Source organism: Mus musculus, chromosome 6 (assembly GCF_000001635.26).
Source record: "Mus musculus strain C57BL/6J chromosome 6, GRCm38.p6 C57BL/6J".
NCBI classification, from domain to species: domain Eukaryota; kingdom Metazoa; phylum Chordata; class Mammalia; order Rodentia; family Muridae; genus Mus; species Mus musculus.
Window position 1 is genome coordinate 89,113,980 of NC_000072.6, and position 23,844 is coordinate 89,137,823.

Below are 23,844 nucleotides of genomic sequence, written 5' to 3' on the forward strand. Positions count from 1 at the left end.
TTTCTGATTTCTAAGGCTCATTTGGGGGCTGGGAGGGAACAGTGCTTTGCAGGCCCAAGGCTCTGGGTTTATCTCCATTACTAACCGTAAAAAGGTTTTATTTTATAGTAGTCTCATTTTTAAGGTCTTCCTGTGTTTGGTTAGGTAGTTCTCAGATGAGAGGGCTGGCCCCATTGGAGCTGGGCCCCAGGTACCTGCATCTGCAGAACCTCCAGTGTGTTCTATGGCCCACACTAGGCTTTACCCACTGGGGCTAGCATTATTGGCATGCCTTTCTACTGTGGCTTTATTTGGGCTTTGTGTTGGGGCTGGAGTGGTATCCCATAACCACACAAGTGAGATTTTGCCAGTTTCTCTCTCAAGGTCCCCTCAGCATGAAGAAGTTTAAGGCAGAGAGTGGGGAAGGGTTTGGTCCTTGCTTGACCATTCTGCCCCTCGTGGAATTGTGGAAGAGCAAGGCCCGATTCTCAGCAAGTGAAAAGGCCATCCATTACCTATGGTCCCTGTGCCTTGTCTTTCACTGCACACGCCATAGAGCCCTCAGCCTGGGCCTATGGGGTCCATAGTGAGAAGCAGCCACATTGTCCACGTTGGCCTCCAGCTTTGCTTTGGCACTCACCCATGTTTTTATTTCGTCCATTGATGTTTCTGGTCCTGCATGAGCAGGGAAGGAGCTATCTCAGCCTCTGGGGATGGCTGGTTTAGGCTCCAATCCTAGGTCTTTCATCTACGAGCTGAGAAGCTACACCCAGGTCCTTCAAATTCCTCCATTTCCCGAACTATAAAATGAACATCAACGAATGCCAGCCTCGTGGTTAGTACGTGAGTTCATGGGGTGGTCTAACCTGGGCATCAGGAACAACAGTAATCAACAGAAGACACTCAGTGAACACAGCAGACTCTCAAAGCAGGCTTGAATGGTTCTACTTCATCCAGAAACTAAGGGCTGCTCAGAACTTCTGTCTGTCCCTTCCTCTGCAATGCTTAGGGACTATGGGATGAACTCTATACTCAACCTCTGAACACTATGTACAGGGAGGAGGTACTGAATTACTTTGGGGTGAGGGCCATGGCATTCATCTGTAGAAGGGAAAAAATGATTTTTATTTTTAATATGCGCATATGCATGCAAGTGAGCACAGTGCCTCAGGCACCAGAAGAAGGCAACAAATACCCTGGAGCTGCCAATGTGGGTGCTGGGAACCAAACTCAGAAGGAGCACCAAGAGCTTTTAACTGCTGTACCATCTCTCCATCCCCTAGATTTTGTTTTTTTTTTCCGAGACAGGGTTTCTCTGTGTAGCCCTGGCTGTCCTGGAACTCACTTTGTAGACCAGGCTGGCCTTTAACTCAGAAATCTGACTGCCTCTGCCTCCCAAGTGCTGGGATTAAAGGCGTGTGCCACCATGCCCAGCCCCTAGATTTATTTTTAATCATGTGTATGCTTGTTTGTGTTTGTGTTTGTGTTTGTGTTTGTGTTTGTGTTTGTGGATGTGGATGTGGATGTGGATGTGGATGTGGATGTGGATGTGGATGTGGATGTGGATGTGGTCCCCTCTGAGGCCAGAAGAGGGTTTCAGGCCTCCTGGAGTTACAAGTCATTGTGCAAGATGAGAACAGAACTTGGTCCTTCTACAAAGGCAACATGTAGTCGTTCAGCCCCCACAAAAGGATCTTGTGTAGGACTGCAGGAAGAGGAAGAGAAAATGAAATCCTTTTATCTACAGTGGTGTCTCAGTCCATTTTCTGTCTCTGTGGCAGGAAACCCCAAGCTGTGATTTATAGCAAACAGGAGCTGATCTGGAGTGTGGTCCCTGAGGCTGAGAAACATCATGGTCACCGACAGGGAAAGGTGGAAAGACCAGGAAAGTGAGAGGCAACCAGTAGGTGTGGCTGGACTCTCCTAGATGGCTTTCCACCATAACCTGTTCCCACAAGCAGGGCTTCCAAGTCTCTTATGGTCTCATTTCTTAATATCACAATGGCAATTAGACATCAGCATGGATATTAGGGCTAACTATGAAACCACAGCCTGTGTGTGGCAAACTGCCCGGAAGCTTGGTCTTGCCACATTGTTCCCCCGACCTACCCACAGTTCTGTTAGAGAGAGGCTCAGACAGGCAGCCATCAGTGGGCCACACAATGTCAACTCAGGTGGCCATGACTGCCCATCATTTTCTGAGGTAGTGTCCCACTCATGCATCAACTGATTTGCGGCTGGCAGGTCCTCTGTGGTCATTGCATAGTATCCTCTGTGTGTGTGCGTGTCAACTTACCTGTCTCCACGGAGATGGGCTTTAGGCTCAGGCCGTGGTTTGGGTGTAAACTTGTCTCCCAAAAGGCTCAGGTGAAGTGGAAACTTCTAGTTTCTTTGGAACGTCAGTTGTGTCCAATGATGTTTTGCTGGGGCACACAGGTGAAAAGATGCTCTGCTGGAGCAGACATGGGAAAGAATGTTTCCCTGAAGCAGACACAGGTGAAAGGGTGTTTTGATATAACAAACACATGAAAGGACCCGTGATGATGGGGTGTAAATATCACCTCACAGTGGGAGATGAACACTGAGCATTGTTTGATTTGCTCCACCTCACTATGCTTTGCTAATGACAGGCGTGTATTGGTTTGCCTTACCTAGTGTAGTTGAGCTCCACTTGTGGTAATGCCACCATTGAGAGCAATTTGCCAAAGAACTGCTCGAGAGTTTCCTGTGACAGCTTGCTGCTTCCACAGCCTCACCTCAGGCCATTTGGCAAAGCTGGTGGTTTCTTCAGGATTGAGCTACAGCTGCTGGTTTGTGCCTGATGTCTGCCTGCCAAAAGGACAGGACTGTAGCTGCTGGTTCGTGTGTGGTGTCTGTCTGTCTAGAGAACTGGTCTGCAGCCGCTGAGTCATATTTGGTGTTTGCCATGGGATTGAGCTGCTGCCAGAGGAGATTGAGCTTCACCCCCCAAAAAAACTATTGCTGAACAGGTCCACTTCCCCCACATCCTAATAACTTCTCTCTTCACTACCTCTGCTGGGTGGCGGGATAGAGGAGAGATTGAACTCTTATTAAAAGTAGGTTGCAAAACTTTTATGCCTACACTCATGTGTCAGAGGCATGGCCCCCCAGTTCATGGGGATATTGAGTGGTATTCAATGGGTTAATGCATTGATGACTTCGTAGCTTGGGAAGTGGAGACCAGTTTCAGAAAGTAGGTCACAGCACATAAAAGGATACGGTTTATCTTCAATCTCAATCTCTCTCTTGGCTTCTGCACCTCGGGGAGGTGAGCAGCTTCCCCACACAGTCTTGCTGCCATGATAGTTCCGTAGGCCCAATGCAGTGAATTGAAACTCCCGAAAGCACAAGCCAGAATAACTCTTTCCCTACCTTCATGTTTCGTTTTGTTTTGATGAGGTATTTTGCCATTGCCACAACTGCAGCCACTTTCCTGCATCTTTGCCATGACGTAGTGTCACCGTGAATATCTTGGGGCTTGTCTTTTTTGGGTCGACATATGCAAGGCTTTGTCTAGGGCATGTATCAGAAGATAACCCTGCTGGGTTGCAGGAAATGCTTCTGGTGTCTGTGATGTCACACAGAAGCAGCAGTCCATCAGCCACACAGGAGGACTTCGCCTCACACACACTCTTTATAGTCAGACTTTTTGCTATTTTGCCAATACAAATGGGATCTTGTGGCTCCTGCCTCTCAGGGGTCCAGCAATACTCCCTGTTCTGTGTAACTGATGCTTAATCTTTGCCCGGTGCTGTTTGTTTTTGTTTTTCTGTTTCTTATGGATTTAAGTGTCCACTCCATCTTGATGCCTCTTTGTCGGCAGCCCACTTTGTAAGGGCCTTCCCACACTTTTCAGCCTTTTTACTTCATCTGAAATGTTCTTGGATTTTCAGAAGCTCACGGTGTTTTTAAACACGCCACCTCTCCCTTTACTTGAGAGCCTTTTGTGCTTTAAGAAACCCTGCATTGCCTGGAGATCGGAAATTCTCACCTATACTTTCTTTTTGTAATTTGAGTTCTTGCCTCTGACATTTGCTCTGCTGTAGTTCTTAATCCATTTTGAGCAGAGCGGGGTGCATCATTCGCTGAGGGAACGGAAAGCCAGTTCTTCCAGGTGTAGCGATTAAAGTGGCCTCTTTCCCCACTCGCTGGTAATTCTGCATGACAGGCTTCGCCCACCCTAGACCCTTCTAGACCGACATGATTCTAAGTGCTCTGCTTCTCCCCACACTGACACCACACACGGCACTCATTGCTAACACCCTGCAATAAATTTTCACGTCTGGCACAGCAAATCCGCCTTCCTTTTCAGAGCTGTCTCAGAGTGCCTCTCCTATGTTAATTTCAACATTGAATTGTCAGTTTCTGCAAAAGACCCCGTTGAGTTTTGATTGGCATATTGTGTAATCATCTCATAAATTTGAGATGCTTAGATCAGAATATTAAACTTTCCAATTCATAAACACAGGATACCTTTTCATTTATTTGGGTCATAATATCCTTCAGGGGAATTCTGCTGATGTCTACATGGGGTCTTTACAACTTTACCTAGGTCCCTTCCATTTGCATCTGTTGCTTTTGTTGCTGGCTAGGGCGCAGCAACGTTTCCGGGTTTCTCAGTGTTACAAGGACACTCGGTTGATTTTTGCATATGGATCTCATATTTAGATATGAGCTATGTGGCTGAGCTATCCTATTCCTGCTACTTATTTGTCTCCAGTTTTTTTTTTTTTTTCCTTACTAACACTTGGAATTACAGTAATGCTTTTAGCCATTTTCAATCGCTTGATTTTAAAGCGGACTATATAAATGGAGTTGACAAGCCCTCGAGTAAATTCATCTCTGTCTCTCTGGGCCCTCAGAACCCTGAGTCTAACTGAGCCACCGCAGCTTTACACAGGATCCTGCCCTTGCCTCTCAGGCAAGTGTCACTGTCCTCTCGGAATTGCTTTTCCTGGAGCCTTCTCTGTGTCTGTCAAGGTGCAGTGTGTTTCTCACTTGACCTTGGCTCCTGACACTGAGAGCCTAATGTAACACAACAGATGAATGTGTTGGTCTTGTTCCCAGTTCCAGTTCTGTTCCCGGTTCCTTGTTCTAAGGATCTTGGAGCTTCTTGGGTCACAGAGTCAAAGGAATTATTTTTGTTTCATCCATAGACATTATTTTAAAAACATATCTGAGGGGCTGGTGAGATGGCTCAGCGGGTAAGAGCACTGACTGCTCTTTGGATAGGTCCTGAGTTCAAATCCTGACAACCACATGGTGGCTCAAAACCACCAGTAATGAGATCTGACGCCCTCTTCTGGTGCATCTGAAGTCAACTACAGTGTACTTATGTATAGTAATAAATAAATTTTAAAAAATCTGAGTTTTTCTTATAAAACAAATGACCTTAGACTATTTCAGTGGGTGTTCCTAGTTGCCAGGGGAACTAGCCATGTGACTGGAGGGTTGGAGTTCTGCCAGCCTTCCTGGACCTTGAAGAAAGAGCTGGGCAGATATCACCATGGCCAGTGTTGTAGTTAGTCACAATTATCTAATGGAGCCTGACTGAAGATGTTAAGGGATTATATAGGCTGGGGAAGGGCATCAACATGCCAGGAGGATGGGACACCCCAAGTGCCATGAGCACAGAGCTTGGGACCCTTCCTGTACTTGCCTGTGTGCCTCCTCAGACTACCCATTTCAAGCCTTCACAGCCACTCAGTCTCCAAACAGTGTGTCCCTGAGTTCTCTGAACATTCTAGAAAATCCTCTGATGTGAACAGAAGCTGCAGGCTCCTGCTCTATAGTCAGATGAGTGGCAAGGAGCCTAGGACATGAGACCTGCAGTTGGAACCGGAAGTGGGGCAGCCTTGTGAGACTGTGCAGGGAATTCATGTTCACTCTAGGGAGTCAGAGTTAGACCCAAGTTACGTCGTGGAGCAGGTGTTGGCATCCGCGGGGAACTCGGGAGTTACGTGCTGGCTCAGCAGTACTGTGAGTACAGAGCGCCGCTAGGACAGTGTCCTAGTTACTTTCTATTGCTGTGAGAAATACCATGAGCAAAAACAACTGGGGAAGGAATGAGTTCATTTGGCCTCCATGTCCTGATCACAGTCCATCACGGAGGGAAACCAAGGCAGGACCTGAGGCAGAGGCCGTGGAGAAACACAGCATACTGGCTCCTTCCTCATGGCTTGCTCACCTGCCTTTCTTACACAACTCAGAGCTACCTGTCTAGGGTGGCACCACTCACAGTGGCCTGGGCCCTCCTAGATCAGTGATGAATCAAGAAACTGCCCCACTGATTTGTCTACAGGCCAATATCTTGGTGACATCTTCTCAATTGAGACTCCTTCTTCCTAAATGACTCTAGCTTGTAAAGTGACACAACAAAAAGTACAGATATATACCCAAGAACCTTGCTTGCTATGCCCCCTTTAGAACAACAGAACATTCTACCTCAGGACTTACCTGTCTATTCCTGCCCAAGTCAGAGCCAGCACAGCTCCCAGGGCTGAAGCAAAGGCCCCGGACAAGTCCTCCTCCTTGGACTTTGCCTTCTTTCAGAGTGTCTCCACCTTTGAAGCTTGATCCTAAAATTTATAGAATTCCAAATGTTGACCCTACCTAAAAGTCTCCAGTGGCTTCCTGTTGACCTGGATGTAGCTGGTTAGGAACCTTGATATGTACTGCCACCAGCTTCCTCAGCCCTTTCCCCACAGGCTGCTGCAGCTTAGCCATGTTCTCCAGGCCATTGAGTTCTAGCCTGGATGGTCAGTATCATAGCAACTCCCATGAAGTAAGCACCCTTAGGGCCACAGACAGAAGATGGCTCACATAAGATGCAGGCAAAAGGCTGAGCATCCAGATATGGCCTTGTCTCCCCAGATCCTTGGGCAAGGCCAGCTGTTTTCCACAGAGAGCTGCAGGGGTAATTATGGGGAAGGGAGAGGTAAAAGGGATGGATGCGAAATCTCAGGTAGAAGATGACAGCATGGTCCCCTCCCTCCTCCTCAGAGATACTTGGAGAATGGGGTATTTTGGGCCAAAGGCTCTTCAGAGTATCTTCCTAGGATCAGGGGACAGGCAGGGAGAGCTTTCTCCCCTGTCCCTTTCCTGCTGCCCTTTTCCCACCTTCCTCTCCTGCTGCCAAATTGCCAAGCATGGGATGACATCATATTTCTGCTGGGTGGGGCTAGCCTTACTAATGGGCTCCCTGCAATGCTTGCACATGTGAGCTGAGCACTGCCCTAAAGTTCCTCTCATCCCTGGGTCCCTTCTGGATTATGGGCTGTTATGAAGGCCCAGAGCATCAACAGGAGTGGGGGAAGGAGCATCTTCCTGGCGTAGTGACATCTCCTCTCAGGAAGGGGCTGATTCTGTCATTGACTCTCCTGCACAGTCCCTGATTCTGATGCTCTGTCCCAGCTGCCCCTCATTATGATGTCTGCTGCCCAGGGCAGCACCTGCCTGCTCTCCTCACTGTCTGCTCGGGTGTCTGCTTGCTGAAGAGGGCAGGCTGGATTATTAATAGCCACATTAATAACCCACATTTATTGGACACTTAGGATGTGCTTGGCGCTGTGCTAAGCATCTTAAATGCATTATCTCAATTGATCTGCTCCAAGCTGCTGCCTTCCCACTTGTTTCTTGGGCCTCTCTGGAATTCACCAGACTCTAAGCTTAACAGTCCTACAGACTGAGCCCCTAGAAAAAGCATGTGACTGCCGAGTTCACCCAGCACCTTGATGGTGAGCAGTGGGCAGTGACATCTCATCCTGAGATCTCCTCACCAGCCTAGCTCTAAACTGAAGGGGCGCAAGGAGCAGTGGCTTGGTTTCTATGCACCTCACTGCACACAGCATTGTGTGCAGTGGGGTCAATGTGAGGCCATGGCCAAGGCCAAGTTCCAGGGTCATACATGATCTAATAACGAGCATAGTTCAGTTGATTTCAAGGCTGGGCCAGCCTAGTGCTAGGAGTTAGTGTGGTCAATGAAAAGTCAGTGAGGGCTGGGGTCAATGGTCAGGGTATGCCTGAGATCAAAGGTGGGGGTGCCACTAGGGTCAGAGGTCAGTGTAGACATGGACCTAGGAGTCTTCGGGAGGTTAGACCAGCCAGGGCCAGTGCTCTGTAGGAAGCTGAGCTCATTCTGTGGAGAACTAGACTCTGGCCCCAGTGGCCTCAGTTGTGTGTGAGCCAGGGTCCCGGAAAGGGTATAAAATGGAAGATTCTGGGTCTGATATGAACGGAAGCCCCTTGTAACAGGACTGCCTAGGCCCAGCCCAGTCTGGGTTTAGAGTTAGACGTAGCTGAGCAGTAAATAAAAGAGGAGTCTCTGGGGTGACTCCATCCTGCCCCCTGGTCCCACCATGTCCTGCCCTATCCCTCAGCCTCCTCCAGGCAGGCCCCAGGGTCTCAGCGCTGGCAGAATCATGCACCTCTGCTTGCCCCCTGGGGGCCGTCCCTGAGGCGCCGTCCTTCTAGTGGTGCCATAATTCTCCTACCTTATCCTGGTCTGCCCAAGGCCTCAGGTCCCCACTCTGCCCACCCCAAAGAGCAGCCTGCCTTTCTCTCCCCCCCCCCCCGGCCCCCGCAGCCTGCCTGTGGAGTTCCCTCCAGGAGCAGCAGGCCTGTGAGATCACCATCTTCACAGGGCTGTGTCCCAGCTGTGTGGGATTCCCTGGGCAGCATGGTGTGTGCACTGTGTAACAGAGAGTGTTCCTAGGAAGAAATTCTTACATCTGGAAGAAGGGCCCAGGGACAATGTTGTCCCCTGCCCCTGCTTCATGTTCCTAAGAAAGAGAGGATGTTTAGGCAGCAAAGACCAGACTCAGCCCAGGAGGCACCAGTCCCAAGCACCCAGGACTGAGCAAGTAGCCAACTCCAGCCCCGCACTTTGCTGACTGAGAAACCAGCCTTACCTATGCATGGCTTGGTTTGCAGTCAGTCCTGTTCCTAGGCTGTGGTTGATGCTACTTCTCCATGGGCAAGGCAGAATTTCCTTTTAAATCACAGAGGCTGGGGCGGGTGCCCACTTACCTCCCAGAGTTCTGACAGGGGGACTCATCACCTGTGGGAAAGTGGACTCATTAAAAATAATTGCCTGGCCAGAACCATTAGCCCTGCACATCCCTGTACTAAAGGCTTTGCTGGCTCCTGGTCAGGCATCTTCCTCCGCTTCTAGGGCCCTATGCTGCCAGGAATCAGAACATTGGGCTCTGGGGACCCAGCCCTGGAGGAGAGGAAGGACACGTGATGAGATCAGACCCTTTTGTCAATAAGAGCTTGTGCGCGGTGCCCAGAGCACCCATGGGTATTGACACCAAGAACTTAAGAGCAGTTTTGTGGCAGCACTCCCATAATCCTGCTGGGGATGGGAGAGAAGGCTTAGAGACAGGGGCTTTGCTGGGTTAGCAGCCAGTAAGGTCACGGCTGGGGTCCTGGCATTGTCTGGCTACAGTTGAGAGGTATGTTCAGTCTGATCTGAGTCTGACCAGGTCGGGGCTTCTGGTTTCTGTCCTTGGGCAAGTAGAGAACAGGACATAGACAGGTCATGAGCTGGATGGCTGGACAGCTGCTCAGTGTATTAGCTGTGTTAGCATTGCCCTGGCAGGACTCCTGACAGAAACCTCTTAAGGGATGAAGGATTCATTTCAGTGCATAGTGTCAGGATACCTCAGTTTACCTTGGTGGGGAGGCACTGGGAAGTGACTCCATTTGCAGCGGTGGTTGTGTGAGGAGAAGACTGCTCGCATGGCAGTGGGCTGCAGAGCAGAGACAGCTGGGCTGGAGCCAGGGCAGATAAGATCTTCAGATGCCTGCCCTAGTGACCTGACTCTGCCAGCCAGGCAGGCCTCACCTGCTCCAGGCTCTGTAGCCCTCACAACAGTGATGTAAACTAGAGGCTGGGCATTCCTGCCATGAGCTGGAGAGTGGAGAAGATACTGGAAATCCAAACAGTGCTGAGGGAGAAGCCTAGTTCGGGGCAGCCAGTGTTCCCACAACCTAATGGATGCTGCACGGCCAAGGTCCTGCTTGGCTATAGTCCCTTCAGGCCTGAAAGTAAGCACCTATACCAGGGCCAAGAACTGTAGCATCTGGACAGGCAGGACCATCTGTCAAGTGTGACTCCAGGCAGGTCAAACCCATGGTCAGATTGAGTGTCCCCGAGTTCATATGCACAGCCATAACCCACAAGAGTTACAAAGGCATGGAGGTCAGGAGGGTGGGACCCTGAGCCTACAGGATTAGCGTCTCTGTTAAGGAGAGACACCAAGAAGCACCCTCACCTCATCGCACATCCACGGCCCCTGTTTCCAGCCCTCCAGGTTCTTTCCTCAACTTCCTTCCCTTTGTGACTGAAAGTTCTTCAGTAAAATAAACCCTTTTCTTTCCAAGTGGCTTTTGGTCGTGTGGTGTGTATCACAGCAATAGAAAGCCAATTAGGACCGGAAAGGAGGTAGGTACACGTTCTAGATCCAGAGCCTGAATTAGGCTCTCTCTCTCTCTCTCTCTCTCTCTCTCTCTCTCTCTCTCTCTCTCTCTCTCTGTTCTGGAATTCACTTTGTAAACCAGGCTGGCAACTTGGAGATCTGAACTTAGAAATCTTCCTGTCTCTGTCCCAGACTGCTGGGATTAAAGGCATGAACCATCACCACCACCATTGCCACCCTCCCTGGCTCAGTGTCTTTTCTATAAAGCAGGATGGGGCCCAGGGAACAACTCTGTCAGCAGGGGAGAGCGAAACAGCATGTGGCCCATTTCCTATGGCTGGAGAGAAGCTGAGGTCAGCAGAGCTGGCCGGAAGTGTTCATGTCTCACCTTCTGGGTAGAAAGCTATTATCTGTAAGAAGAACCCTCCGATAGGACAGGATAAAGGGTAGGAGCCATTGGCCCACTCCCAAGGCCACATTTCAAATCTTGATGCCCAGCTCAGATTCCTACACTTCCCAGTTCTTTCTGTTCCTGATGGCCAGAGAGTTCCCCTGTGCTGCGGGCAGCGAGACCTTAACTAATCCAGAGCTCAGGTTTCCCTGGAGGGTTGGATGCGGTGACAGATGTTAGCTGGGTTCCTGGCCTCTTGGCTGCCACTGCCTTCATGTAGCCCTCAGTGTCTTCCTCTGAGTTATCTAATCAGCTTTTGTTTGCAAATCTCTACCTGGAGCTTTATAATATTTTTTTTCTTATGCGGCAAAATTCTTCATCACCTTTCAGATTAGTAGATGTTGATAAGTCCCTCTGTTAGTCCAGCTGTTTTCTTCCATAGCCACAGCTCTTCTCTTGGGGGCATCATAGAACATCCCAGAACATATCTGGCTCCCAGGGTGGTAGTTTCCCTTCACCCAATCCACTTGTTTTCTTACTCCCAGGGAATCCGTACATTTTCTACCTCATCCGATGTTCTTGTGTGAAGTGTGTACATCTTAGACTGTCTTGACAGTCCTTAAAACTCCTTTCCTTTTTGAGACCTGGGTGTGGACCTCAAGGCTCCAGTCATATCAGACTGTCACTATAACCCCCAAGTCACTGTGGATTCCATGTGGGAAAGGAGATGGTGGCAGCTGCAGCCCTTTGTGAAGGGTCAGTGATGGCTTCAAGGCTCTGGAGCCATAATGAGCTTCTCAGCAAAACCCCTGTCCTTAAACCTGCAGGTTCCACACCTGTGGGGTGTGTCAGCAGTAGATGGTGCACATCTGGAATTGGTTTGCATCTGTACAGAGAGAGTACCGACCTGCAGTGCCTGGTGTAAGGAATGATAAGACACAGGCCTGTACCCTCTCTGTACAGATATACATTCATGGCCTAGAGTATTTGCTACTGAGCATTAAAAAAGATCTAGGGACCATTTCCACACGAATGCTGTAGGGACCTGAGCATCACAGGTACTTGTGTCTCAATGTAGGGGTTCTGGAATCAGTCCCCTGGACCAGGGACTGATTCCAGGGACCCCCCAGCTCCTCTGTAGCACACACACGTGGATGTGTCAGGTATAATCTCGGTGGTTGTGCTCATGGGAAAGCTTTTGGTTTATTCCCTGTGTTAGACCACTTGACTGAAGACCCTCAATTAATTACAAGTACCTATTCCCTTCTCCGTATGGGGCCAACAGTTGTCAATTGGGAGTCAAGTAGCCCCGCCCCCAACATTTTTGCATATTCAGGGAAAATAAACACCAGGAGCACTTACAGTAAGCGCATTCACATTAATGTGGCTTTTAAGAGTATCTAACCGCCACACGTGGTGCTCAGCCCCTCCCTGTCCAGCCCCCGGGGAGAAGCCATCCCCTCAAGTGTTCTTTGGCAGGTGTGCATCTGTGGGATTGCTCTTCCACGTCAGACCTGGAGGTGAGGGCGCAGGTGTGGGAGAAGGTCCCCAGAGGGAAGGGGCTGGAGGACACACACAGGGCCACAGGAAGAACCTGAGCTGGTAGCCACAACATACTGTGCCACTGTCCTTTGGCATTGTTCTCTCCTGCCAAACCCCTGGTGGGCACAAGGCTCCCACAAGCTCTATGATCAGGAGTGGATGCTCATCAGAAGCCAGCACTGAAGGTTCCATCTCCCCCCCGCCCCCCACCATAGCCTCTGCCCAGCATGAGGTGGTTGGGTTACAGCTTTCTCTTCCCCCATACCTGCTGTGCCCTTCTGATCAGCATGAGGTGGTCAGGAGGCCCTGGTGAGATTCAGCTCCTTGGACCTGCCAATCTCACAACTGCAAGGCTGTTGAGTTTCTGCTCATGGTTCAAAGTTGGGTTCTAGAATTCTGTTACACCAGAAGGTGGACCGGGACTGAAGCCACAGATGCTGAGTCCCTGCTGAGAACTGGAACGCCAGTGGGATGATCCAGAGAGATGGGGCATTAGGCAGTGGAACCCAGTGGGATGATCCAGAGAGATGGGGCATTAGGCAGTGGAACCCAGTGGGATGATCCAGAGAGATGGGGCATTAGGCAGTGGCCGACTGTTGGGTTTGATGGAGGCAGCTCTGTGGGAGAATGCCAGCAACGAGGTCAAGTACCTCTGGGCGACCGTGCAGCAGGCTGGGGGTCCACAGTTCTGGTGCTGCCAGGACAACTATAAGCTAGCTAGGCTGCCATGCTGGTAAGGAGTGGGTGAGAATGGAGTTAGGAACCAGGAAACTATCATACATCATCACACATCCAGGTCCTCTGAATGCCTGCGCGAGGCAAACTGCTGCTGATGCAGAAGGATCCAGAAGAAAAAAAAAATCTAAAGTGGGGGTAGGGAGAGAGAGAGAGAGAGAGAGAGAGAGAGAGAGAGAGAGAGAGAGAGAGCGCAAAAGGCAGAAATGTGAAGATAAACTAATATTACTACAGAAAATACCCCCGTGTGAAAGGAAGGGAGGGAAGGAAGAGGGGAGGGACGGGAAGGGGGAGAGGGAGGGGGAGGGAAGAGAGGGAGAGGGAGGAGAGGGAGAGGGAGAGGGAGGAGAGGGAGAGGGAGAGGGAGAGGGAGGAGAGGGAGGAGAGGGAGGAGAGGGAAGAGAGGGAGAGGGAAAGGGAGAGGGAGAGGGAGAGGGAAGAGAGGGAGAATTGTCACCGCGACAGGCAATGTGCAGGTGCTGAGGCTTTTGAATGCCTCCAGTGGGTGGGAATTTTGGAACCTAGTGCTTTGTTAGGGGAGAAGATGGTCTCAGGTTTGAGTACACGGGGTCACCCAGCCCCCTCATCTCATGCACAGGGAGAGGGAGAGGGAGAGGGAAGAGAGGGAGAAGGAGAGGGAGAGGGAGAGGGAGAGGGAGAGGGAGAGGGAGAGGGAGAGGGAGAGGGAGAGGGAGAGGGAGAGGGAGAGGGAGAGGGAGAGGGAGAGGGAGAGGGAGAGGGAGAGGGAGAGGGAAACTCCTAACCCACAGGCAAAACCGTGAGGCTAGTGCAGCTTTGAGAAAGCAGTACACACATGAAACTCTCCATTTGCCTTGTGAATAATTAGAGAGACTTTTAAAAAGGAAGATTGTGGGATTGTTTCTTATGGGCTGAGCGGCAGGTTAAAGAATTCAGTCAGTGGGTGGGTTCCGTGAAGAGCGTGGCATTTGCACATGTGGTGATGGCGGTGGGGGGACTAAATTGGCATAACCTTTGGGTAGAGTGATTTCCAAATTGCCTTTGAATTTCAGATGTCTGCTCCCTCCTGTCCCCCGTTCTCCTCCGGCCCAGTGTGAATTGTCACCGCGACAGGCAATGTGCAGGTGCTGAGGCTTTTGAATGCCTCCAGTGGGTGGGAATTTTGGAACCTAGTGCTTTGTTAGGGGAGAAGATGGTCTCAGGTTTGAGTACACGGGGTCACCCAGCCCCCTCATCTCATGCACAGTAAAGAACATGGCGCCCTGGGGCCCCTAGAGGGCAGAACTTGCCAACCTTGGGCAGCAATGGGACTCCCTCCATAGTTGAGTATTAGAGGCAGAAGGGAATGATGCTCCAGTAAGAGGGGGTGGAGGAGGAGACAGGCCCAGGCTGAAAGGAGCTGGAGGTATGGACTGTAGGAGCAGAGGCTTCATCGGGTAGAAGTGGTGCTGTCTATCCTGGATCAGAGCCAGCATCTCCATCTTTTCCCCAGAAATCCAGGACGTGGAACTAATCACAATGGTCCTGTGAGGCCCATCAAAGACAGGAGACTTATGTCAGCTCTGACCCATGTCTCCTTCCTGAAGCTCCAGGAAGCCGGGCAGCTGCTATGACAACCTCACTTAAGCCAGACGCCAGTGAGGATAAAGATATGTGTCCTGAGACTCCAAGTTCTCAGAGGTCCTACCTGGAAGACTCTCCTCACCCAAGGACTCCCTCCACAGAGCAGTGGTGACATCTTCATTTCTGATTGGGTCCTGATGGTGCCCTCCATCTCCCCCCACCCCCAGTTGTGGTTTATCATAAAAGGTCTGAGGTTCTGGCTCTCTGAGTAGACATGCTTAGTTGTGAACTCTGGAATCAGCACTTGGACCATGATGCCACTTCACAGTCAACCTAGGAATGAAGGGTATGGAGGATGCCGTCCACTTGAACTTAGATTAAGGATGGCCCGTAATACTGGCCCAACCCACAAACACAAAGGCATCTGCTGTGAGTGGGATACTTCACAGTCTGTAAATCCTGTGTCAATGTAGCCATTCGAAAGATCTGAGCAATGTACAGAGAATGCTAACCATAGAAACCTCGGGTCACAGCAAAGAAGGGCATGGCTTTCTATCTCATAGCCCAGGCTGTGTATGAAAGCCTTTAAGAATCACACACACACACACACACACACACACACACACACACACACACAGAGAGAGAGAGAGAGAGAGAGAGAGAGAGAGAGAAAGAGGCAAAGAGAGAGAGAGAGGCAAAGAGAGACAGAGGCAAAGAGAGACAGAGACAGGGGGAGACAGGGAGAGGCAGAGAGAGAAAAAGAAAGAAAGAAAGAGAGAGAGGAAGGAAGGAAGGAAGGAAGGAAGGAAGAAAGAAAGAAAGAAAGAAAGAAAGAAAGAAAGAAAGAAAGAAAGAAAGAAAGGAAGGAAGGAAGGAAGGAAGAAAGCAAGAAAAAGAAAGGGGGGCAGGAATGTGGTTTCCTTGGTAGAGGGCTCACCTACCCTGCAAAATCCAAGAGCTGCAGAGGGTGGGGTTGTCTTTTATGTCTCAACTCTAATGGATGAGGAGTGAAGGGCAAGGAGTTACAGATGAATTCTGTCAACAGGGCTAGGTTTCCAGCAGAGCTGTGCTGTGGTCCTGGGATAGAAGAGAGACAGGGAGCTGTCTGTGGTAAGGCATTGGGGAGGAAGGAAACTGAGACCTTGGTCCTGTGCAGGATTGAGAAGGGACTGTGTTGGAGGCCTGCAGGGCTAGGACACAGCCTCCTGATGGGAGCCTGAGAGCCACTGAAGCCGTTCAGCCAAGGGGTAACCCGTTTTACATGTCTAGAGCAGTACCATGGCTGGGAAGAGTGGGGGACACTGGAGTAATAAGAGAGCACAAGAGCCAAATTAAGAGACAAGTCAGTGGGCATCAGGCCTGACTGGGGCCGTGGAGGGACAGATGTGGGTGAGGAAGCGTGCTGGGCCTGGAGCTGGGACGAGCAAGATGAGACTGGCAGTTGTGAAGGGAGTGAGGTCAAGGGTACACGTGTGACAGTCGATAAGAACTACCCTGCTTAGGATAAGGCTGTATAGATACCAGGAAGACCTTGATATCACAAGTCCATCCTCGCCAAATTAATGCACTTCACATCATTCTACTTCAAAATTCAATTTTCCTTGCTTTAGATCTGCATAAAATAGTGTTAAAGTGCAAAGCAGCGTTAAAGCAGAGACACGGACTAGAGTAAAATGAGCTCGAAAGGGTGTTCCATTCCCCTCCTATGGGGTCGGGGGTGGTGACTGTGGGGTTTCTGGAGCTGAGAACAGAGGAATGAGCCCACATGCACCGGAGTCCAGAAGAAGAAAACCACTGGTAGGATTGCTCACAGTTAATTCTGTCTGCTGCCCAGAGAGCAAAGCAAGACAATGGAAAAGAAAGAAAAATGTAAATGCATCTTTTACTCTCCTGATGTAATTGTCATCTGGGAGGCTGCCTGCTGAATAAGCTCACCTCCTCTAGCTCTTTCTGAACTCTGGCTGGCTGGTTCAACTCAGCTGTTCTGGCTCAAAGCTTGACTGACTTCAATATCCCTTCTTTCAACTTCTCACTCAACTGCTCTGCTTGGCCTCGGACTAACTCTATCAGTCTGTTCTAATCCTCTGGCTCCTTATGTCTTCACCTGCAACCTGTCTCTGTAAAACTGAAAAGTGTCCCATAAAACTTCCTCTTCCCCTCCTCCTCCTTCTCTTCTCTCCCTCTAACCTCTCCCTGTCCCCCTCAGCCCCTCTCTCTCTGCCCTGCTCTTTCCCCTCTGTTCTCATGAGAATTGGGTGTATGCTGTCTCTGACTCATTCTGTCAAGTTGTTCTCTGATTCAACACTTTGTCTGCCCCTCAATTAGATGTCACTTTGAAGCATGGCTGATTCCTTCTACAAACTAACTTTACCTTCAATGTTTGGTGTTAAAGGTGTGTAATAAAGGAATGTCTATATTCTAGCCAGAGGGATTAAAGGTGGGTGGCATGTCTGCATTCCAGCCAGACCACACAGGCCTAGATGGTCTTTGGATGTGATCCCTTGCCAGATCAGCCATGTTGCTGAATTAAAATTCTTCTACAGAAATATGTCCACCCTATCCTAGCTCTGTTCCTGTCCTCACCCTGCTGACAAACATGTCCTGGATATGGGGACTTTGCTAAATGTTTTGTGTTTGTTGTTTTTTTTTTTTGTTTGTTTGTTTTTTTTCAGCATTGGAGCCCTGCAATTCTGGGAGAGGTAGCTGCAGATGTCTTGGGGGACAAACAACAAAAGATGATTTGGGTATTCCCAGGAAGCTCCGAGGCTCTGGTGTAAGCATCTGGCCACAGTGTGCGTGGTGGAGGGACAGTGGGCATCTCAGCTCTGTGTGGCATGTGCTCCATCCTCTCCTGCTGCATGGTCACTCTTGACTTTAGTCTAGAGGGGCTGTCATCCTCTCTGCCAATCTGTAGTATTCTGACTCCAGCTTCTAGTGAGGTATACCCCAGGGTCAGAGACCTTCATGTTTTCACTCACCCCTAGGGTCAGATCAAAAGGAATCTCTGGGACTGGTGCATTGGCTCAGTGGAGAAAGGTGCTTGCAAAACCTGAAGACCTGAGTCCTATCCCTGGTACCTGCATGGTGGAAAGAGACCCAACTCTCATAGGTTGTCTTCTGACCCCCACAAATAACTAAATAAATGTAATAAAACACTTTTTAAAGGCAGCTAACAGCTCGAGGACTCTTCCTGACTTTCCGTGTCTTGCTGGGATGTCCTTTGAATCCTTCCATGCTGCTGGAGCTTCTACCTGGGAAATGATGTATTGCCAGTTTGTTTTGTACACGTGAGCTTTCTGATCTAAGCATTCTAAGGCGGTCCTATCAGCTGCTCCTAGCTCCTTACAGGACGTGTGTGGCTTCATTTCACTGGGTCTATTGACTTAAGAGCTAGCTATTGAATGTGTACACACATGTAACTTGTAGAAGCTCCCATTGGTCAGCAAGCAATGAACTCTCTAAGCCTCCCCACCCTGCCATGAGCCAGTTCACTGCCTGACATATCCATATTTTTAGTGTTTTGACACCCAATAGGTTATAGTGATGCTGGGTTGCCTTAACTTACACTTTACCCAATAAACCATTTCTCTTTTCTCATTTGCCAGCTTCTGGGGTTTTTTAATCTTTCTGTCTGTTCCAGCCCTTCATCTCCTTCCCTTTATCTTTCTGTCTGTTCCATCTCCTTCCCTAAGAGCACTGTGATCTTTCTCCTTTTGACTTTGCAGAGCTGTGTCTGCAGGGACATGTTGGATGGTGGACACCAGGCTTTTCCATTTCAGGCTCTGGAAATGTCCCTTACCAGCTGGTCTGTTGTCAGACCTTTGTTGAATAGAAATCCTTCACTCTGCTCCCCAGTGGTTTTCACTTTGACGTAAAGCAGTTCTCCCTGCTCTGGGTCACGTTCCCCTACCTCAGTGTCCATGTATTGACCACAGGCGTCGGGATCTGAGCTGTAAACCATCCCCTGAGACTTTTGGCTTCAGGGACCATCCCAGAGACACACAGGAAAGCTTGTTCAGTTCCCTCTTTTCAGTCACCGAGGATAAGCCTTGCTCATTGTGACACTCAGTTCTCCAAGGGGAGGTGTCCTCACCCACCAATTTTTCCCTCAAAGCAGTTGTACCACTGTATCTTTTTAATTTCCAATAGTATTAATGTGAAAGTTCGGAAGTTTATGTTATGCTTAACTTTTTCTTTCTCAAGTAGAATAATTATTTATTCTTTAATGAATTCATACATACAAACAATGTATCTCTATCATATCCACTCCCAAATCTTCCTCCCTCTCCCTCCAGTGCCCCTAACACCCCCTCTTTCCTTCATGTCCATCTACCCAATCCCTTTTTAAAGTAGCCTACTTCTTACTGCTCTGCCATGTTGACTGATCTTGTGGGTTTGATCTTGTGGTCTTTTGCAGCTAACACAACTGCTGAAAGATCAGCAGTGCTGTGACCATGTCATGTCCTGAGGACAGCTCTTCACAGCTCTCCTCCCATTCTCCAGTGCTCACGTCCTTTCTGTCCCCTCTGCCATGATGTTCTTGTGGTGTCACTGAGGGGAAAGGTTGATAAGTTGTTCTATATATGTCTGAACTTGCAATAGTCACGTATTCTCAGTACTATGACGGTTGGGAAAAGTCTCTACTTCCACTCTGGTTTTTAGTTTTTTATTTACACACATGTGTATGTGCTGGCATGTGCACCACGTGCACACAGTTGCTCACAGAGGACAGAGGGAGCATCAGATCCCTCGGAGATGGAGTTACAGGCAGTTGTTGTAAGCTGCCCAATGTGGGTGCTGGGGACTCACCATGTTCTCTTCCAGGGCTAAAGTGCACTTGACCACTGAGCAGTTCCTCCAGCCCCAAGTCTCTCCTTCTTTAACTAAAGGCTATTGGATGGAGGAGTCTTTCCTTCATCAAGTTCTAATTTATCACATTATGATGGGTAGTGGTGACTCAGTAGAAAAAGGTAAGGCTTCCTATGTGGCCTATAAATGGTCCCAAACCTCCCCTCTGAAACTCTAGGTGTTAAAAGAATGTATATTCTCCATATGTGCAGGTCAAGTCCTAGATATTTCAAGTAGCTCAGATTTGATTATTGAATTAGTAAGCTGTTTTAGGCTAATCCTGTAATAACCAGGGGGCTAGCTGAGTTCTCCAGGGAAATATAGAAGGGGGGAGGGAAGGAGGGGCAGAGAGAGAGAGAGAGAGAGAGAGAGAGAGAGAGAGAGAGAGAGAACAATATACTCAACAGTATCTAATATACAGTATGTCACTGATCCTCAGGGTACAATAGGCCCTTTAGGCCCTTTTGTCGGAGCCTGGGTAAGCACAGCTGCACTGTGAGGTTCATACAATGACAAAAATCACCTGCCTCATTCCTCAGAACATGCCCCTTTCGCTAAGCAATACTGCTGTGTATGCTGAAGGGACTTAGCTCTCAGTTATGAAGGGGAGCACACCCCAAGACCTTCAGGGTGTGTCTGTGAGTAGCAGCTCAAAACCCAGAAAGTGGTCAAGACTGGCAGACCCAGAAGAGATGTCTCAGTTAAATCCAATGGCGGGGAAAAGCCACTGTTGCAGTTTAAAGATAGGCAGACCAGAAATATTCTCTCATCCTCAGGGGTCCTCAGTGGGTATGCTGACACCCCCACGTAGAATAGAAGTCAAAGACTTACTCAGTCCACCAAGTTAAAGTTAAGTTTCATCTGCAAACACCCTCATAAGAAACACCCAGAATTAGGATTAGCTGAGAGTCTATACACCTTGTACCTAGTCGGACTCACAATGCCAGGGTCTAAGGCTCAAGTGGAAAACCAGTTGATGGGAGAGACCTGCTTGGCTGCCATAGCTCGAGGGAAGGGAGACTGAAGAGGACTGCAGCTCAGTGAGTTCGCAATGGGCTGTTCAACACAGAAGGGAAGTAAGCACTGGCTCTCATCCTGAGAGCCTGGTACACCACTCAGGAACCCCCAGGAATCTATGTCAGCAGTGTCCTCTTCACTGCTAATGAAATGTTGATGAAGGGAGTCCCCACATAGATTCAGGGTCAGGGGTTGGTCACCAGGAAGGCTGAGGTATGGACAGAGTGGGTTAGTATTGTGACTCCAGCCCTGACCTCGGGAAGGGTAGAGCCAAGAATGCTAATCACTCACGCCTAGTCAGCGAAGCTTCCTTACACCCTGGACACCAGAGCTTGGAGAATGTGACAGATGAGACTTCAGTGTCCCTCAGAGGCCATTTGCTGAAGGCTTGGTTGCCTGCCTGCCTCACTATTGCAAAGGGAACGAAGCCTTTGGGAGGAAGTTAGGTCACCAGCAGAGTGGTCTTGAAGGGAGTATTGGGGCCCTGGGTCCTTCTGTACGACCAACTTCCAACCTGCCCTGTTGGATTTTGCTGGGCACGCCCTGCCTTGGTGCACCGCCTCACCGTGGCTCAAAGTGACAGGGCCAAGAGACCATGGACCGAAGCTTCAGAAACCTTAAGGTAAAGAACATGTTCCTATTCATGGACGCCTCAGGTCTTTTGTCACACTGACAGGCAGCTGGCTGACCCAGAGCACTCCCACGGTGAACACCAGCCGCTCTGGTAAGGGGGCATGTCTGGAAGTCCTGTACCCTCCCCCCGTGCCCAGCCACTTCCTCTCTTGGCTTTTCCCGAGGTCCTGAATCACATTACCACGTTATTGAAACTGAGGAGGAACATTAAGGGAGCCCCCAACTTTGTAGGAAGCCAGCCGAAGTGTGAGTATTCCAGGCCTCTCATCAGCCAACATCTGAAGAAAGGGTAGACTTTAGAGTTGGAGTCTTTAAAGCTGTGGTGTCTGATGCTGACTCTGGGGGTTGGTGTGAAGCCCGAAACACATTGTTGGCACTCAGTTGGAGTTAGAGAGTCTGCGTATGTATCAGGAAGGACAAACCTTCAAGAACTTCTAAAGTCCTCTGCCTTCTCTCTGACGTGGTAGGTGAAGTCACAGAACAAGAGAAAATGAAGCCCATTAAAAGAAGCAACACTCAAACTTAGAGGCTGGCTCAGTGGGTAAAGACACCATCACCTCCGTGGTCTGGGTCTAATTCCCCGGAACCCGTATGATAGAAGAAGAGAGCCAACTCTCACAGGTTATCTCCTGATCCCCACGGCATAACACCTGCTCCCTCCCAACACTAAATAAATAATTGAAAATAATAAAAGTCAAAGCAAACCTCCAGGCCACAGGAGAAAGAGGCTCACAGCTAATGGAGAATAAGCTGTGGCTTTTAAAATGGAGTATAACATCTACAGTGGTAGGAAAAAGGCAAATCTGAATTAAATGGTGACCAGGACAGTGAGAGAGTGACTAAGAGGAAATGACATCACAAGCCTGTGAATGCACGGTGATGTTTATGAAGACTCAGAGGAGGAGGGTGGTGAGATAGCTGGCTGGGCATAGCACTTGCCAGACAGGTTTGAGGATGTAAGTTTCAAGGCCCGGAACCAATGTCAAACAGGGTGTGGGGGTGACCATCTGTGACTCCAGCACATGTAGGGATGGAGGAGCCAGAAACAGGAGAATCTCGGGCCAGCTAGCCGGGACTTCACAGAGGCAAACAACAAGAGACTCTGTCTCCAACAAGGCACAAGCCCATGCTCTCACACAAACACAGCACACACTTACATATGTGCACACACACAGCACACACTTACATATGTGCACACACAAAAATAAGACAACAACAACAACAACCAACCATCAGGAAATGCACTCTAAAATGTCAAAGACTGGAGAGGTGGCTTAGGTGCTTAAGAGTGCTTGCTGCTCTTCAAGAGGGCTGAGTTCAGTTCCCAGCACCCACGTCAAATAGTTCATAACTAAACTTTAACCCTGGTCCAGGGGATCCACCACCTTTTCTGGCATTATACTCATGTGCACAGACACATGCACATATATGTAACATGACAAGCTGCTACTCCAGACCCATCATCTTTACAACACAACCCAATGGATGACAGTGGCCATGAAGAGGGGACAGGGAGCAGCATGTCACCCAGCCACCCAGGCAGTCATGACCCAGGAGCTGATTTTCCACACATAAACCCAGGCACCTCACTCACGTAGCTGGGAACAGGAGTGAGCTTACCAGGGAGGTTGGATCTCAGAAACATGTGGATGGAAAAACAGTTACAAAGTGAGATGTGGAGTGTGATAACACAAACTTTAACATGTGCAAAACAAGTCTACGCACGGCCGAGAGACACTCGCAAGAGCGGTGCAGCGGGCAGGAGAGAATGGGGGGGGGATTGTAATCTCCTCTCTCCGCTGGAGTCGGTGTGGCAGGCTACACGTCTGTGCAACTTGCCACATTAGCGGGGTAGGTACTTATTATCTTGCTCTCGGTGCTTTTCAGGTGTGCTGAGATACCTCATAATAAAAAAAGAAAATAGGCAACCAAGTCAGGAAACCCAAATTCTAGGTAAAGAGCAACCAAAACAAACCAAAATAACCAAAACCCGAAGGCGGGAGAAATTAATACATTGAGAGGCAGAAGTCACTTTGCATTTTAAAAATATTTTTTGTTAGTATTTATCAATAAAATCCCTCCTTTTTTTGAGATTCACAAAATTGGCTGCTGGCCAATCCTGGAAAGAAAGTGAGCCAGAGAAGGAGATGGGTGGAAAGGAGCTCGTGAATTCATACCACAGAGAAGTGGGATTTAACTTCGAAAGAGATTTTTAAATCGTAAGGCCGTGTCACACATAATTATTATCATTATTCTCTAAATGCTTAATGAAATGGGCAACTTTCTAGGAAAAATATAAATAATAAAACCAGCCTAGGAAAGAAAGAGAGCAGGCACAGGGAATTGAGCAAACCAGAATAGTCACCAGCCACTGGTCCTCAGAGCGCTCCTGGCAAGAAAGGATTTCTGGGTGAATTCCACCAGACTGACTTAGGAAGTGTGTGTGAATCTGGCCACATCCGAAGTCAGCTGTGGCAGGTGCCACTTCACTACATGAGCAGTGGCAGGGCTCTCAGATGGTGACCCAGGCCTAATTGCACAGCTGGGGGGAACTTGTCAGTCACTGTTCTTGCCGTTTCTTGTCACAAATGCTACTGGCAGTGGCCAGTTGTATATTTGTTATTTAAACCTGAGTTGTTTGTTTCATGAAGCAGCACAAAGCTGAACTGAACTCAGTCAATGGTACCAGGAGATGGTTACAGCTAATTTTATCAA